The 12,129-nt window shown below is 52.5% G+C and overlaps 4 non-coding genes across 4 annotated transcripts in view; all 4 read left to right on the top strand.

Moving 5' to 3' along the window:
• The first annotated feature begins 794 nt into the window (after positions 1 to 794).
• Positions 795 to 2,698, top strand: LOC137927595 (small subunit ribosomal RNA). The gene has a single exon (XR_011107784.1). It is a non-coding gene; the product is annotated as a small subunit ribosomal RNA (ribosomal RNA).
• An 833-nt stretch (positions 2,699 to 3,531) lies between these two features.
• On the top strand, positions 3,532 to 3,688 carry LOC137927588 (5.8S ribosomal RNA). The gene has a single exon (XR_011107778.1). It is a non-coding gene; the product is annotated as a 5.8S ribosomal RNA (ribosomal RNA).
• A 5,635-nt stretch (positions 3,689 to 9,323) lies between these two features.
• Positions 9,324 to 11,227, top strand: LOC137927594 (small subunit ribosomal RNA). Its single transcript, XR_011107783.1, has one exon. It is a non-coding gene; the product is annotated as a small subunit ribosomal RNA (ribosomal RNA).
• Positions 11,228 to 12,057: 830 nt separating this feature from the next.
• The window catches only part of LOC137927587 (5.8S ribosomal RNA), a 157-nt gene continuing 85 nt past the window's right edge, over positions 12,058 to 12,129 (top strand). Inside the window, exon 1 of the ribosomal RNA XR_011107777.1 lies at positions 12,058 to 12,129. This exon is cut by the window's right edge and continues 85 nt beyond it. This is a non-coding gene — a ribosomal RNA (5.8S ribosomal RNA).

Here is a 12,129-nt window from a genome sequence, read left to right as displayed (position 1 = left end):
TTTTTTTTTTTTATAAAAAAAAAACTTAAAAATTATTCTTAGAAAACGCGCGCGAATCGAACAAAACTAATAACACCGATACACAAACAACGCGCGCCACCAACGAGAACGCCCGAAACTGAAACTTCTATAACCGACAAACGCACGAACGACACAGCGGCGGCGGAGGAGGGAAGAAAAAAAAGGGGATCTCCCCACAACAACACACCGTAAACTGTGTCGGACGACGTCTCCGTTATGTAAGAGCGGAAGGCGTAAGATAACGTCTCGTTTAATTAACGCGAACGGCGTTGGGCTCCCGAGTCGACTTCGGGGCGGCCCTTAACGCATCGCATCAACGAGCACGTCGCGCGCTAGTCGCGCGACGGTCGATCATGATATATAAATCAAGGATTTCGGATCTCTCTAAAACCGGGCTGAAAATCGGTCATTATACGTTTTGCGAAACGATATTTTATAAAAGTGAAGATTTGTATGTGTCTCGTCAAAGAACGTTCCGATGAATCGGACGCGATGCCGCGTCCAAAGTAAATCTGGACGAACGCGAGGCGAGTGTTGAGATATACATTTTCCTCCGTGAACAGATAGAAAAACGAATTCATTTTGTTTTTGTGGTGTGGTGTTGTGTGTGTATTGTAATAAATACGCACACGCGCGCACGCAAAAAGCTACCTAGGCACCGGCGCGTCACGGCGTTTCGAACGTCCGACGCGTCGCTTGTCACGTCTATCATATCATCATCACCCTCATATCTCTCGTATGTGCGGTGTTGGTGTGTGTTAGCTCTAGCTAGCTCCCTGGTTGATCCTGCCAGTAGTTATATGCTTGTCTCAAAGATTAAGCCATGCATGTCTCAGTGCAAGCCGTATTAAGGCGATACCGCGAATGGCTCAATATATCAGTTTTGGTTCCTTAGATCTTACCTCGGTTACTTGGATAACTGTGGTAATTCTAGAGCTAATACATGCAATCAGAACTCTGACCAGTGATGGGATGAGTGCTTTTATTAGATCAAAACCAATCGACGGAGGGCCTCGCGTCCGAAGTCGTTAATTTTGATGAATCTGGATAACTTTTGCCGATCGCATGGTCCAGCACCGGCGACGCATCTTTCAAATGTCTGCCTTATCAACTTTCGATGGTAGTTTCTGCGACTACCATGGTTGTCACGGGTAACGGGGAATCAGGGTTCGATTCCGGAGAGGGAGCCTGAGAAACGGCTACCACATCCAAGGAAGGCAGCAGGCGCGCAAATTACCCACTCCCGGCACGGGGAGGTAGTGACGAAAAATAACGATACGGGACTCTTACGAGGCCTCGTAATCGGAATGAGTACACTTTAAATATTTTAACGAGGAACAATTGGAGGGCAAGTCTGGTGCCAGCAGCCGCGGTAACTCCAGCTCCAATAGCGTATACTAAAATTGTTGCGGTTAAAAAGCTCGTAGTTGCATTTGTGCGCCGCGCTGTCGGTGCACCGCATCCGCGGTGATACTGACACGTCTGCGGAGCATATCGTCGGTGAGCCGTCGGTAAAACGGCGGTTCAATATCAAAATCCTATCGCGGTGCTCTTCGGTGAGTGTCGAGATGGGCCGACAATTTTACTTTGAACAAATTAGAGTGCTCAAAGCGGGCTCAAAATGCTGCTTGAATATTTCGTGCATGGAATAATAGAATATGATCTCGGTTCTATTTTGTTGGTTTTCAGAACTCCGAGGTAATGATTAATAGGGATAACTGGGGGCATTCGTATTGCGACGTTAGAGGTGAAATTCTTGGATCGTCGCAAGACGAACATCAGCGAAAGCATTTGCCAAAGGTGTTTTCATCAATCAAGAACGAAAGTTAGAGGTTCGAAGGCGATTAGATACCGCCCTAGTTCTAACCGTAAATATGTCATCTAGCGATCCGCCGACGTTACTACGATGGCTCGGCGGGCAGCTTCCGGGAAACCAAAGATTTTGGACTCCGGGGGGAGTATGGTTGCAAAGCTGAAACTTAAAGGAATTGACGGAAGGGCACCACCAGGAGTGGAGCCTGCGGCTTAATTTGACTCAACACGGGAAATCTCACCAGGCCCGGACACCGGAAGGATTGACAGATTAACAGCTCTTTCTTGATTCGGTGGGTGGTGGTGCATGGCCGTTCTTAGTTGGTGGAGCGATTTGTCTGGTTAATTCCGGTAACGAACGAGACTCTAGCCTGCTAAATAGGCGTCGTCATTTAGGTGTGCGCCGCTCCGGTGGCGCAACTCACTGGCGACGTATTAAAATTCTTCTTAGAGGGACCGGCGGCTTCGAGCCGCACGAGATTGAGCAATAACAGGTCTGTGATGCCCTTAGATGTCCTGGGCCGCACGCGCGCTACACTGAAGGAATCAGCATGTTCTCCCTGGCCTAGAGGCCCGGGCAACCCGTTGAAACTCCTTCGTGCTGGGGATTGGGGTTTGCAATTATCCCCCATAAACGAGGAATTCCTAGTAAGCGCGAGTCATAAGCTCGCGTTGATTACGTCCCTGCCCTTTGTACACACCGCCCGTCGCTACTACCGATTGAATGATTTAGTGAGGTCTTCGGACCGACACGCGGTGGCTTCACGGCCGTCGGCGTTGCTGGGAAGTTGACCAAACTTGATCATTTAGAGGAAGTAAAAGTCGTAACAAGGTTTCCGTAGGGGAACCTGCGGAAGGATCATTAACGTGTGTGTATGTGTGCGAGACGCGTGATATGTTCACGAACGTTGTTGCGCCGCTGTTGCTGTTGTTGCTGTTGCGACGACGACGACGACGACGACGACGACGACGACGACTTCGTACATACCGTGTTTACACATATATATATGTAATACATCCATAATGATATATATATATATATACGACATATATACATATATATGTACGTACGCGCGCGCTGCTGTTCGTATCTAATGCGGACGAGCGCGCGCGCGTGTGCGTCCGTGTGTGTGTGCGTGTTTGTATATATGTATAAAAAATAAAAAATAAAATGTGAAATAATTGTCTCTAGCGTCTATTACGCCTAACGGCGCAGCGGCGACGGCGCCGTGGCGGTGGCCGGTGGCGGTGGTGGCATTCGTCGAAAGTGCTACCGCCGCCGCTGCCTCCGCCGCCGTCGACGCGGCCGGAAAAACTTGGCGGAAAAACGCCGAGAGACGAGCGCCGACCGGGGCATACCAAACGGAGCGTTCGAAGCGGTGAAAATCCCCACTGCCTAGCTCAGGCCCTTTTTTGTCGGTTGGCGCTATACAAAACGATATTTAAGCGGTTAGAAAGATGACAATGTCGTGCGTCACGCCAGCTCGTTGGGGGGTGCGCGGGTCGTCGTCGTTCATCATTCTAAAGGATTCGCGTCGGGGCGTTAAGCTTTTTCGGTGCCGTTTCTTTATGAACGCCTCGGCGCACATGAATTCGACCAACTTTCGACGTTAATACATAAAAACGGACAATCAAGTGGCCGTCGGCGAGAGCCGTAGGCCGCTACCGTAAGTAATAACAACATTAAGAAAAAACCATTACCCTGGACGGTGGATCACTTGGCTCGCGGGTCGATGAAGAACGCAGTTAACTGCGCGTCATAGTGTGAACTGCAGGACACATTTGAACATCGACATTTCGAACGCACATTGCGGTCCGTGGAGAAATATCCAGGACCACTCCTGTCTGAGGGCCGGCTGTTAAAATATAAAAACCACACTGTTCGGTGTCGAACGCGCGCTACGTGCGCTCGCGCCGGTCGATGCGCGCGGCGGTGACGCGCGACGCGGCGGCGGCGGGTTGGTGGGGGGTGATGAACGAGCTCGCGGACGGTGCGATGAGACGATCTCTAATAAGAGTCTCTCGTCCGCGCCGCCGCGGCTCTCACTCTCTCTCTCTCACTATCCGCCGTCGCTGTCGTCGCGCTGCCGCTGCCGCATTACCGCGCGCGGGCGCGCGGGCGCGCGCTCTTTCGAACAATTGACGGTTTCCGTTGAACGTTCTTCGCGACGGACGACGGACGGCGGGGTGCGCCCCACACGTCCGCGTACGCGCTGAGAGCGTTTACGGTCCGTTTAAATATATAGAATTGTATTGAATATGAAACGAGTGTGAAAAGATTACACGCATCGCTAAGACGCGAGTCTTCGTAGTGCGGTCTTCGTCCGAGCTCATCGGTTCGTGTATACGATATAATAAAATATATCGGAAGCACAGACGACGCGTCTCCGACGGATGCGACCGGCAGGCGGTGAATGTTTTCTTGCGCGGCAAGCGTAACGCACACACAAACATATGTAAGTAAACATTACGTGATGTTCATGTGCGCGCGCGCCTAGCCCGATGCGAGAGAGTTCATCGCTCGTCGTCGCTACGCATCCGTGTATTATGTCGGTGATACGCGTCGTCGTTCCAGTGCGAACGTTATATTATCGTATCGATACGGACCGATACCGAAAGGGCCGGACGATCGATCGCTAACGAAAAGTACTCGCGCCCGCGTGTGCGTGTCGAGATTTTCGTTTACGCTCGTATCATCATAATCATCGTCATCGTCGTCGTTCATCGCGCAACGCGTGTTGTGTGTGCAGCGTTGCGTTGTGCGTGCGCGCGTCTAGAGACCTCTTCGGACTCGCGACGCGCGCGCCTCACGCACGCGCACTCGCCCTCTGCGACGCGCGATGATCGCGACGGTGGGGGTGTACAGAGTAGGCGGACTCGACGTCCGAAGGGCGTCCCGCGACGACGACCGGCCGCCGTGCGCGCTTGCTTGCTTGCGCGCGCGGTCCGTCGGTTCGTCGTCGTGAAATATAATAAGGGACGTCGCGTACGGATATCGCGTCTGCCTCGAATTTTTATCGTTGGCCTCAGATCAGGGAGGATCACCCGCCGAATTTAAGCATATTAGTAAGCGGAGGAAAAGAAACTAACAAGGATTTCCCTAGTAGCGGCGAGCGAACAGGAAAGAGCCCAGCACTGAATCCCGCGATCGTCTCGAGCGCGGGAGATGTGGTGTTCGGGAGGTTCCGCTTTCTCGTCGTCGATACTCCTGTCCAAGTTCGTCTTGAACGGGGCCGTTTTCCCGCAGAGGGTGCCAGGCCCGTAGCGACGGAGGGCGGCGGCGAGAGGGACTCTCCTAAGAGTCGGGTTGCTTGAGAGTGCAGCCCTAAGTGGGTGGTAAACTCCATCTAAGGCTAAATATAACCGCGAGACCGATAGCGAACAAGTACCGTGAGGGAAAGTTGAAAAGAACTTTGAAGAGAGAGTTCAAGAGTACGTGAAACCGTTCAGGGGTAAACCTGCGAAACTCGAATGAACGAACGGAGAGATTCATCGTCATTCCGCGGCGTACGCGCCCGCGCTCTGATGCGACGTCCGGTCCGCCTTTAATCGGGCGCTGTATCGCGTCGCACGGGCCGGTGCGCGTCGACGTCCGCGGAGGGCGTGCACTTCTCTCTCAGTAATGCATCGCGACCCGTTCGGGTGTCGATCTAAGCGCCGCCGACGGGCAGCCCAGCGTTCACTTCGCGCGAGCGGAGTCAGGACGTTGGACCGTTTCGCGGTAGCCGATCGGCCGCCGGACGGTATAAGGATAAGAATCGCGCACGCGCTCTCTAAAGGCGCGTCCGGCCCGACGCAAGATAACGTCGTACACGAGGTCCTGCCCGAGCGCGGACCTCGTTGCGGCGCGTCTGTCGTCGCAGCCGTGCTGTCTCGGACCGTGCGCGTCTCTGTCTGCGATGATTCAGTTTCGGGCACTCGCAGGACCCGTCTTGAAACACGGACCAAGGAGTCTAGCATGTGTGCGAGTCATTGAGTATTTGTATAAACTGAAAGGCGCAACGAAAGTGAAGGCGCGCGCTCGCCGCGCGCTCAGGGAGGATGGAGTGTACGTCCTTTGCGATCTGCACTCTCGCACTCCCGAGGCGTCTCGTTTCCAATCCGTGAATGCAGGCGCGCTCTGAGCAGAGATGCTGGGACCCGAAAGATGGTGAACTATGCCTGGTCAGGTCGAAGTCAGGGGAAACCCTGATGGAGGACCGTAGCGATTCTGACGTGCAAATCGATCGTCGGAACTGGGTATAGGGGCGAAAGACTAATCGAACCATCTAGTAGCTGGTTCCGTCCGAAGTTTCCCTCAGGATAGCTGGCGTCGACGAAGAACAGTCTCATCCGGTAAAGCGAATGATTAGAGGCATTGGGGCCGAAACGACCTCAACCTATTCTCAAACTTTAAATGGGTGAGAGCTCCGGCTTACTCGAACGATGAAGCCGGAGATCTGATGACGGTGCCAAGTGGGCCAATTTTGGTAAGCAGAACTGGCGCTGTGGGATGAACCAAACGTAGTGTTAAGGCGCCCAAAAAACGCTCATGGGACACCATGAAAGGCGTTGGTCGCTCATGACAGCAGGACGGTGGCCATGGAAGTCGGAATCCGCTAAGGAGTGTGCAACGACTCACCTGCCGAAGCAACCAGCCCTGAAAATGGATGGCGCTGAAGCGTTTTGCCTATACACTACCGTTACGGGCATATACGGCGAGCGCGTCTCGCGCACGCTTTATTAGGCCGTAACGAGTAGGACGAGCGCGGCGGAGAGCGCAGAAGGGTCTGGGCGCGAGCCCGCCTGGAGCCTCCGTCGGTGCAGATCTTGGTGGTAGTAGCAAATACTCCAGCGAGGCCCTGGAGGACTGACGTGGAGAAGGGTTTCGCGTGAACAGTAGTTGCTCGCGAGTCAGTCGATCCTAAGCTCAAGGAGAGATCTTATGTCGATGCGGCGTGTTTATTTTTATTTTTTTTGAAAAAAAAATTTAAGAACTAAATAACGCCCTTTGAGCGAAAGGGAATCCGGTTCCTATTCCGGAACCCGGCAGCGGAACCGTTTCAATAATCGTTCCCTCGTTTCAAAGCGAGTGTTCGACGGGGTAACCCGAAGTGGCCTGAAGACGCCGCCGAGGGGTCCGGGAAGAGTTTTCTTTTCTGCCTGAGCGTTCGAGTTCCATGGAATCCTATAGAAGGGAGATATGGTTCGGAACGCGAAGAGCACCGCATTTGCGGCGGTGTCCGGATACTCTCTGCGGACCTTGAAAATTCAGGTGAGGGATGTACGTGGAGATGTCGCGCCGGTTCGTACCCATATCCGCAGCAGGTCTCCAAGGTGAAGAGCCTCTAGTCGATAGAATAATGTAGGTAAGGGAAGTCGGCAAATTGGATCCGTAACTTCGGAATAAGGATTGGCTCTGAGGACCGGGGCGTGTCGGGTTTGGACGGGAAGCGGATGCGGCCGGTGCCGGGCCTGGTCGATGCTCGTTCTTCGTTACTCGTGCGCGTTTCGCTTCGGCGTGCGCGCGCGCGTTCGTGGGCGCGGGCTGAATCCGGACCCGCGTTCCGGCCTTCCGCGGATCTTCCTAGCCGTAAGGGCGGGTCGGTTTCGTTTCGTGCGCGATCGGCTCGTTCCTGTACGACCGCCGTTCAACGGTCAGCTCAGAACTGGCACGGACAAGGGGAATCCGACTGTCTAATTAAAACAAAGCATTGCGATGGCCCTCGCGGGTGTTGACGCAATGTGATTTCTGCCCAGTGCTCTGAATGTCAACGTGAAGAAATTCAAGCAAGCGCGGGTAAACGGCGGGAGTAACTATGACTCTCTTAAGGGGTGACCGAAGGCCGCCGCCTTCACCGCCGGGGCCCTAACGGGCGGAGACGACATTTTTGCTCCTAGCTCACGATACATGGGACGGTAGCGATCGACGCTCGACGGCCGGCCTCCGATCGCTAGTATAACGACCCGTATCGGAGCTAGCAAGGGGTTTCGGGCGTCCGTTTTCCGGTTGGCGGACGTTTCGTCTCTCAACTCCTATCCGGGGCCTGCACGTGGCGCCGCTGCTTTCGACTAATCCGGAGGGGGGGGAGAGCCTAAATTAGTGGTCCTGGTGGTGGCTGTTTGCAGGACTACACTTCGCTGGCATCTCCTTAATTGCGAGGGTGAAAAGCGCATTTTCCACTAGTGCTGTTTGTCTCAGACCTTCGGCGCTAGTCAGGCTTGTGAGCGGGTCTGCCGGATTCGTCCGGCATGCGCGAGCGCCTAGCCTCACGGCGAAGCGTGACCCGTGCCAGGTCCGAGCTGAAATGCTCGGATAGCCCAAATGGGGGGGCACGTGTGTCCCTCAAGTCTAACCGTTGCCTTCGGGTTGGGCATACGACAACGGTGGGCTAACCCTTTTTAATGAGCTCGTGCTTAGGTCTCTCGACTCTCCCTACTGACCGGGAGGCACGAACTCATGGCTGGTTTTTATAGCCAGAATAGGCGCTCACTAGCGCATAGACGCATACAGTCGTTCCCGCATATACATGGGACTGGCGCGAGACGCGCCGGTCGGCCGAATCGAGTTCTCTCCGATGCTCTTCTGTTTTGTTTTGTTTGTTGGTGGTTGTGGAGTGTGGTGGAGTGTGTTTGTTTGGTTGGTGGGGTGTGTGTGGTGGTGGTGTGTTAGTTTGTTTGCGGAGATTGCGTTTTTTTTAGATTTAGTTTTTTTTTTTTTTTTTTTATAAAAAAAAAAAATTTAAAAATTATTCTTAGAAAACGCGCGCGAATCGAACAAAACTAATAACACCGATACACAAACAACGCGCGCCACCAACGAGAACGCCCGAAACTGAAACTTCTATAACCGACAAACGCACGAACGACACAGCGGCGGCGGAGGAGGGAAGAAAAAAAAGGGGATCTCCCCACAACAACACACCGTAAACTGTGTCGGACGACGTCTCCGTTATGTAAGAGCGGAAGGCGTAAGATAACGTCTCGTTTAATTAACGCGAACGGCGTTGGGCTCCCGAGTCGACTTCGGGGCGGCCCTTAACGCATCGCATCAACGAGCTCGTCGCGCGCTAGTCGCGCGACGGTCGATCATGATATATAAATCAAGGATTTCGGATCTCTCTAAAACCGGGCTGAAAATCGGTCATTATACGTTTTGCGAAACGATATTTTATAAAAGTGAAGATTTGTATGTGTCTCGTCAAAGAACGTTCCGATGAATCGGACGCGATGCCGCGTCCAAAGTAAATCTGGACGAACGCGAGGCGAGTGTTGAGATATACATTTTCCTCCGTGAACAGATAGAAAAACGAATTCATTTTGTTTTTGTGGTGTGGTGTTGTGTGTGTATTGTAATAAATACGCACACGCGCGCACGCAAAAAGCTACCTAGGCACCGGCGCGTCACGGCGTTTCGAACGTCCGACGCGTCGCTTGTCACGTCTATCATATCATCATCACCCTCATATCTCTCGTATGTGCGGTGTTGGTGTGTGTTAGCTCTAGCTAGCTCCCTGGTTGATCCTGCCAGTAGTTATATGCTTGTCTCAAAGATTAAGCCATGCATGTCTCAGTGCAAGCCGTATTAAGGCGATACCGCGAATGGCTCAATATATCAGTTTTGGTTCCTTAGATCTTACCTCGGTTACTTGGATAACTGTGGTAATTCTAGAGCTAATACATGCAATCAGAACTCTGACCAGTGATGGGATGAGTGCTTTTATTAGATCAAAACCAATCGACGGAGGGCCTCGCGTCCGAAGTCGTTAATTTTGATGAATCTGGATAACTTTTGCCGATCGCATGGTCCAGCACCGGCGACGCATCTTTCAAATGTCTGCCTTATCAACTTTCGATGGTAGTTTCTGCGACTACCATGGTTGTCACGGGTAACGGGGAATCAGGGTTCGATTCCGGAGAGGGAGCCTGAGAAACGGCTACCACATCCAAGGAAGGCAGCAGGCGCGCAAATTACCCACTCCCGGCACGGGGAGGTAGTGACGAAAAATAACGATACGGGACTCTTACGAGGCCTCGTAATCGGAATGAGTACACTTTAAATATTTTAACGAGGAACAATTGGAGGGCAAGTCTGGTGCCAGCAGCCGCGGTAACTCCAGCTCCAATAGCGTATACTAAAATTGTTGCGGTTAAAAAGCTCGTAGTTGCATTTGTGCGCCGCGCTGTCGGTGCACCGCATCCGCGGTGATACTGACACGTCTGCGGAGCATATCGTCGGTGAGCCGTCGGTAAAACGGCGGTTCAATATCAAAATCCTATCGCGGTGCTCTTCGGTGAGTGTCGAGATGGGCCGACAATTTTACTTTGAACAAATTAGAGTGCTCAAAGCGGGCTCAAAATGCTGCTTGAATATTTCGTGCATGGAATAATAGAATATGATCTCGGTTCTATTTTGTTGGTTTTCAGAACTCCGAGGTAATGATTAATAGGGATAACTGGGGGCATTCGTATTGCGACGTTAGAGGTGAAATTCTTGGATCGTCGCAAGACGAACATCAGCGAAAGCATTTGCCAAAGGTGTTTTCATCAATCAAGAACGAAAGTTAGAGGTTCGAAGGCGATTAGATACCGCCCTAGTTCTAACCGTAAATATGTCATCTAGCGATCCGCCGACGTTACTACGATGGCTCGGCGGGCAGCTTCCGGGAAACCAAAGATTTTGGACTCCGGGGGGAGTATGGTTGCAAAGCTGAAACTTAAAGGAATTGACGGAAGGGCACCACCAGGAGTGGAGCCTGCGGCTTAATTTGACTCAACACGGGAAATCTCACCAGGCCCGGACACCGGAAGGATTGACAGATTAACAGCTCTTTCTTGATTCGGTGGGTGGTGGTGCATGGCCGTTCTTAGTTGGTGGAGCGATTTGTCTGGTTAATTCCGGTAACGAACGAGACTCTAGCCTGCTAAATAGGCGTCGTCATTTAGGTGTGCGCCGCTCCGGTGGCGCAACTCACTGGCGACGTATTAAAATTCTTCTTAGAGGGACCGGCGGCTTCGAGCCGCACGAGATTGAGCAATAACAGGTCTGTGATGCCCTTAGATGTCCTGGGCCGCACGCGCGCTACACTGAAGGAATCAGCATGTTCTCCCTGGCCTAGAGGCCCGGGCAACCCGTTGAAACTCCTTCGTGCTGGGGATTGGGGTTTGCAATTATCCCCCATAAACGAGGAATTCCTAGTAAGCGCGAGTCATAAGCTCGCGTTGATTACGTCCCTGCCCTTTGTACACACCGCCCGTCGCTACTACCGATTGAATGATTTAGTGAGGTCTTCGGACCGACACGCGGTGGCTTCACGGCCGTCGGCGTTGCTGGGAAGTTGACCAAACTTGATCATTTAGAGGAAGTAAAAGTCGTAACAAGGTTTCCGTAGGGGAACCTGCGGAAGGATCATTAACGTGTGTGTATGTGTGCGAGACGCGTGATATGTTCACGAACGTTGTTGCGCCGCTGTTGCTGTTGTTGCTGTTGCGACGACGACGACGACGACGACGACGACGACGACTTCGTACATACCGTGTTTACACATATATATATGTAATACATCCATAATGATATATATATATATATACGACATATATACATATATATGTACGTACGCGCGCGCTGCTGTTCGTATCTAATGCGGACGAGCGCGCGCGCGTGTGCGTCCGTGTGTGTGTGCGTGTTTGTATATATGTATAAAAAATAAAAAATAAAATGTGAAATAATTGTCTCTAGCGTCTATTACGCCTAACGGCGCAGCGGCGACGGCGCCGTGGCGGTGGCCGGTGGCGGTGGTGGCATTCGTCGAAAGTGCTACCGCCGCCGCTGCCTCCGCCGCCGTCGACGCGGCCGGAAAAACTTGGCGGAAAAACGCCGAGAGACGAGCGCCGACCGGGGCATACCAAACGGAGCGTTCGAAGCGGTGAAAATCCCCACTGCCTAGCTCAGGCCCTTTTTTGTCGGTTGGCGCTATACAAAACGATATTTAAGCGGTTAGAAAGATGACAATGTCGTGCGTCACGCCAGCTCGTTGGGGGGTGCGCGGGTCGTCGTCGTTCATCATTCTAAAGGATTCGCGTCGGGGCGTTAAGCTTTTTCGGTGCCGTTTCTTTATGAACGCCTCGGCGCACATGAATTCGACCAACTTTCGACGTTAATACATAAAAACGGACAATCAAGTGGCCGTCGGCGAGAGCCGTAGGCCGCTACCGTAAGTAATAACAACATTAAGAAAAAACCATTACCCTGGACGGTGGATCACTTGGCTCGCGGGTCGATGAAGAACGCAGTTAACTGCGCGTCATAGTGTGAAC

Source organism: Battus philenor, unplaced genomic scaffold (genome assembly GCF_028537555.1).
Source record: "Battus philenor isolate CCGP_79_NKW_IND1 unplaced genomic scaffold, ilBatPhil1.0.hap1 SCAF_34, whole genome shotgun sequence".
In the NCBI taxonomy this organism is placed as follows: Eukaryota; Metazoa; Arthropoda; class Insecta; order Lepidoptera; family Papilionidae; genus Battus; species Battus philenor.
Note: the sequence above shows the minus strand (reverse complement) of the source record. Positions and strands in the feature narration are given on the sequence as shown.